Genomic DNA, 6,758 nt, shown 5'->3' with positions numbered 1-6,758 from the left:
GTTTTGTGTAGAGGGGCAAAAGAGCAGATTAAGTACAGAGTGAAAGGTCAAGTTTATTAGGTAATCACGGTTCAAGTGGTTAAATATCTGAAAACAAATTGACATGAATCCAAAATAGGGATTGACATCGGTATCGGCCAATATAAAAAATCGGCAGGTATTATATCAAACCGGCCGACGGTCACCGACATAAATACCGGTTTTATGCAGATTGTGTCTATGGCACTGCACAGCATGATGCTCTGGTCCTGTGACTAAAGTAAACATTAGAAGGTAGCAGCCAGTCTACTTAGTGGCAGCCTACAGAATACAGATGGTGCTGATTACCTTTGCAATGTAAGGATATATTCCATAATCCTGTGTCAATGTAGTCTCCAAAAAGAAGGGAAAAAAAAGCATGCGTCACCTGCTTTCCTCCTGCCAGGTCCAGACGGTCATATTAGACTGGATATTGTCTGTGATTTTGGATATTGTACTATTTGGCATTAGTGTTCTTCTAGCTTATTGGTACTCAAATTGAAGTATGTCTTGTAGGCCTACTTGGCCTGAAAAAAGGGTATTGGAACAACCCTATTTTCTAGTTCTTAGCTAATCGGTATCGTAAAAATCGGTTTTGGCAGGTCAGACCTTCATAAAACCGGTGGATCGGTATCGGCCAAGAATTTTGCAATCGGTCCATCTCTAATCCAAAATGATTGTGCTGTCAAATGATGAAACTATGGAATCTATGATAAGGTTGTGGGGGTCCCTGCTTCATCTCTCTCTCAACTAAGGGGTCCTTGGCCTGAAAACGTTGAAGACCCCTGGACTAAAGTATTGTTTGATGGCCTTCCTATCCCTGGCATTAATGTTTTAAAATACCCCTATAAATCAGGTCACTGCAGCTCTGTCTGCATTCCTTGTGTACAACTGTGACGGACCTGCCCCTCTGCCTCACTGTTGGCTAGCTGGCAGCCTTGGTGATGACCAGAGCGGAGGGTATATATTAAGGACCTCTCCTGTAAACTCATCTCTCTGTATTTCCTCTTTCCTTGGTTTCCACCTGGCCTGAGTGGGTCTAGTCTGTTTATTTAAGTTTCACACTGTTTATTTAAGTTTTGCATCATTATATACAACACACACACACAGCACACTCCAAACATTCACACACTGCATACACGACTGACTACTGACTTATTCACACCTCACTCCATTTTGTATTTTTATTGCATTATTCCTTTATTTTTAGTAAAATAAATGTACTCTTACATTGTTTGATCATGTGTGGACTCCCTTCTTTTGCCATGTAACCCTAGTGCATGACAGTTTTGAATGAAACATGACTGATAAGTTACTTATAATATAGCCTGCAACAATCCATTGTATAAGTACTGTAACTGTAGGTGATCATAGGCAATGTTGAGTTTAAATTGTTAGAAAAGTAGCATAATTAATGTATTACATAGCAGTAACTCAGTAATATTGCTTATTACCAATATGATTACATATACAGTTACTTAGACAAGTTACTCATAAAGTTAGTCATTTGGTCAAAGCAACAAATAGAAATATGAATATTTCCAACTCAAATTGTGTATTTGTATCCAAATAACCCAACACATTCTACCATTACTTCACCATTTTTTCAAATTGGAATTAGTGGGGACAATGTCCTTGGCCTTGCTTAATTAAGAGCTCATGCTGTGTCCTGCAGGCACTTACTCTGAGGTCAGTATTTCAAAGCACAAGCCATTTACAATATTCATACAGTATTAGTATTATGCATTGCAGTCCAATTTGTTTTTCTGCTACTACAAGCAAGTATTAATTTCAACATTTCATGCCTGAAGCTTATAACAAACCTTTCCTGGGTTCAGAGGGGATAACCACTTATATGTATAGGCTATCACAGTGCAAAGAGACAGTAAATTAGCTATATCCATATGTATGAATGAAGCTGTCTTCCAAAGGATTTCGATGTAAGTAGTTCATGATGCATGCCAGCAGACCTATAGGCTACAAAACGTCGATATTTTACATTATGTGTAATAATAGTGTAATAAACCACATTTTAAAACAACACCAGATCATCAATCTCAATTGATTTATGAGAGATTATTATTCATAGTATTTGTATTAAATATGAATAGGTAGGACTAGTGTGCCACTTAAATATAGGTATCAGGGACGTGTTGGGCCCCTGATTCAGCCCAGGAAAGGGAGTTTGAGAAGCCACCCGGACGTGCCGCGAGGCCCCAAATACTAACCGATGAACAGTTACTGTGATTTTAGGTCTCATAATTCTTCTGGTATAGAGTCTAATGATGTTGTATGTAGACCATCCAGGTGTAGTCAAGGAAGCTAGCGAGTAGTGGGCTGATATTCAGATGAGAGACAAGCCAGTGGGCCAACAACAGTTTAATGACCGGCCTGGACCGGCCGGGCACTGCGGGCAGTAGGACCAATGCCATGGACCCATGTGTTTGCTTTCAAAGATGTATATGCCACTTTTACTGCAATATTCGCCTCATTGCACATTAGTTCTGCTGACAATGCTATATTGTCAGCTAACAACAATAATGATAATAATTGTGCTGTTACACCCAATGTGTGCTATATTGAGCCAGCGGCCGGAATGAGGATCAGCATCTCTAAATCTGAGGCCATGGTTCTCAGCAGGAAACCGATGGATTGTGCATTCCAAGTAGGGATTGAGGCTTTACTCCAGGTGAAGGAGTTTAAGTATCTCGGGGTCTTGTTCACGAATGAGAGAAAGGGGAAGACGGAGAAGGAGATCAGCCGGAGAATCGGAGCAGCAGGGGCGGTTTTGCAGTCGCTAAATCGCACTGTGGTGAAGAAAAAAGAGTTGAGCCGGAAGGCAAAGCTCTCTGTCTACCGAGCAATCTTCATTCTCACCTATGGTCATGAAGTGTGGGTCATGAACGAAAGTATAAGGTCGCGGGTGCAAGTGGCCAAAATGGGTTTCCTCAGACGGGTGGCTGGTATCTCCCTTAGAGATAGGGTGAGAAGCTCAGTCACCCGAGAGAGACTTGGAGTAGAACCGCAGCTCCTACACTTGGAAAGGAGTCAGCTTAGGTGGTTCGGGCATCTAGTACGGATGCCTCCCGAGCGCCTTCCTAGGAAGGTCCTCGATGCACGTCCCACTGGGAGGAGACCCCGTGGCAGACCAAAGACCAGATGGAGGGATTATACCTCCAAACTGGCTTGGGAACGCCTCGGTATACTCCCTGAGGGAGTTGCTCGGGATAAGGAAATCTGGAGGTCTCAGTTGGAACTGTAGCCCCCGCGACCCGATTCCGGTTGCAGCGGTTGAAGATGGATGGACAGCCAGGCGAGCCAGCTTTAACTCTCCATAATAAAGCTTCATTGAGCAAATGTCAACACTTAATTGAGCATATATCTTTTTAATTAATTTAACCAGCAGACTCAGGAACAGCTTCTTCCCCTCCACTGTCATCCTGATCCACTCCTCATTCCCCTCCAGCGACAACCCCTCTCCATCTCCCCCCTACCCATGTTCCCTGTTGTAACCTTATATGTCGTACCCATATATGGAGTTCCTTGATGTCATCAATATTAAGCCCATCTAGCAGGACTTCATATGAGAATGCCCATATACGGAGGTCACACTAACAGAATCCATATATGGGCAAGACAAATGGCCAAGACAGCCCATATCTGTGTGGCTGGTTCTACAGACAGGGATCTCTATGTATGGGCATAAAAGGGGATTGTATGTATGTCAGATGTCATAGGACTTTCACATAAAGAATATATGAGTAAGCATGTTTGGGCTCTCACAGCATATCTCCTTATACAGTACATGGATCTCCATAGTGGGTACCAGGGGTCTCCATACAGTATATATAGTACAAGACATGGCGCTTCCTCGGCCTTTAGGGCGAGGCCGCTTGTCACCCCGAGGCGTCTTACAAGTATGTATTCTTATTTATCTCCTACTTATAATACCCATACTTATATTTAATGTCTATTTTTTTCTTACTTACCTGTATTTAATGTACCACCTTACTGATGTGTGCCCATGTTTGGACAATAAATTGAATCTCATGATATCATCACATAATCAATCTTATGGAAATGTCTTTGTGAACATCATATGTCTAGCAGAGTGAATTTCAATCCTTTTCAGGACGATGATTTATACTGCATTTGACCCACAGACCACCATTTGTAGTAGAGGAAAAAATAGGCCAGAAGTTGACCATACCCCTACCCGGGGTAGAACAAAACGCGACATAGTTTTTTCATATCTTTAGGATGTCCCTTTCATGAAATGGATTGTCCCGAGTTTTGCTTTTACTGCAAAAGTCATGAAATTGATCCATGAAGGGACTCACCACATAAGCAAAAAAACGCCTATCCTGAAAGATGGAGTTCCAAGTCAAACCTTTGTCATTTTCTACCTGCAGGTTGTTTTCACCTCATACTTGCACAGAAGGTCTACAGGTAGTGTCCTTACATCCCAGAACAATCAGAATGCAAAAATATGGTTCTGTTTTGAATCTGCTGCCTTTTATATAAGGACCTTCTATAGGCGGAAATGACATTCCTAAGGAAAATTCCCCTGTAATCCTTCTATAAGGGGTAGTACAAACTATGACAAAGTTTTTTCATAACTTTTACTTGTCCTCTTCATGAAATGGATGGTCAGTAGTTTTGCTTTTACTGCAAAAGTCATGAAATTGATCCATGAAGGGACTCACCACATAGGCAAAAAATACGCCTACCCTGAAAGATGGAGTTCCAAGTCAATCCTTTGTAATTTTCTATTGCTGGTTGTTTTTACCTCATTCTTGCACAGATGGTCTACAGGTAGCGTCCTTAAATCCCAAAAAAGTGATTTACCAAGAAAGGGCAGAAATATCCCCACAAGTTAATCATTCCACTTACTGGTAGGGAAGGAGCTGGAAACAAGGGCCTACTACAAACTTGATATCCCGGTATCAATAAGCTTTGGGCTTATCAAGCTTGTTATTAAGCATAGCGGCCCATGACATCATGTTTAAATAATCAAGACAAGAGGCGATTAATACATTGTTACAGTACTATTCATAATATATAGCCATTTAACACTTACTGCACACTAATGAATGATTTTCTAAAGATATTAAATGACAATATTTTTTACTTTTGTCAATTCTCATCCTCATAGACAAACTCAGACTCACAACAACTGGCCAATGCAAAAAGATACCAGTTCTGTTCAGAATCTCACATCTCACATCTTCCCACAAAATATTATAAAGCGCTCAACAGTGGGCTCGATAAAAGCCCATGGGTCAATAAGCAGGATCTATAAGGTGCTCATTATCAATACAAATTAACAAACTCCATTCAGATTGTCAATAGGGAATACACCAACAACCAAAATAAACCAGAAGAATATGTCATAATATGCTTGCTTGTATTGTGAATCAGGAGTTTTTCTATATATGTGTGCCATTCTTACTGCATGCCAAATAATCAAACAGCAGCTTTTTCTCATTTTAATTTATTTCGTTTATTTCTTTTTCAATATTTTCATATCAACAACTAATTTGAGTGTGAGGGGGACTGACCAATTTGCAAAGCTGGTCAATGGATACAAAGCTGTGATCTCCCAAATTCAGACATAATTTTGTCAGGAGTTTGTTCGTGACGTAATCGGCTGTGTATCTATTGGTCAATGGCTGGTCAATGGATTAATTAAATTCAATCTTACTATTTATGTTATGGTAATAAATATGGTATGATGGTATATATTATTATAATATAAACGGTAAGAAGGAATTCAGTTCCCAGTGGATTACAACCAAGGGCCACTACAATGCTCTACAGTCAAGGCTGGTCCACAAGGCACAAGCTGGTATAAAAGGATTGTGTCATTTCTTGTTTATTTTAGTTTACAGGCAATGTACTGTAAATACAGGAGCAATATTATGTACAACACAATCCCACAGAGAGACATTGAGGCACGTACTACTTTGACTGCAACAATCCTTATCATAGCAGTAGAGTTGGGTGAGGTCTCTTACTGCTTGGTGCAGGCTATTTTTTGAACAGGACAGGCTTTAGTGATGTATCCTTTAGCATCCAACCCTTCCCAACTGGATTCCACAAAAGGGGTTTGGGGACATGATTGTGGCACCATATACTGTACCAGTTTGGTACATAGCCTGTTGAACATTCAAAAATATCCTCAGTGGGAGGCAGGTGTGAGACTGGCATGTCTGTCGTTGATGCAAGAATACAACGGAGCTCATCAAGACTAGAACACACCTGGCCCTTTGCCTTCTTTTTTAGGCCATAGAGAGTGAGGGCATATTGTCTTGAACATCCTGAAGCCTCTGGTAGACTATCTGTCAAGCCAATGGTTCTCAGACCCTGACCTAATTTATATGTACAGTACTATGGATATACTTGTGTTGCTCGCCTACTATGTCAGTCAACAACTCCTTGGAATAGCTGCCATTTTCATGCATGCTGGTCATGGGATAGACAACGATACATCCCAATGTCTGATATTACAAATACATTGGGAGTGGCTTTGTGTGAGAGTCTTCTAGCATGGCACGCATTGACTGGATGCAATGCAACAAGCAGCCTGTTCAGAATAAGCAATAATACAGCTTTCAACAAGCTGGCGAAGCACATTCATGAACTTCAGGATCTGAGAATCTTTGGCTTACTGCATGCCAAATAATCAAACATTGGTCAGTCTCCCTTACACTGCTCAAAATAGTTGTTGATTGAAAAAG

This window comes from Nannobrachium achirus (assembly GCF_963921795.1).
Source record: "Nannobrachium achirus genome assembly, chromosome: 15".
NCBI lineage: Eukaryota > Metazoa > Chordata > Actinopteri > Myctophiformes > Myctophidae > Nannobrachium > Nannobrachium achirus.
This window is presented reverse-complemented; position numbering follows the sequence as displayed.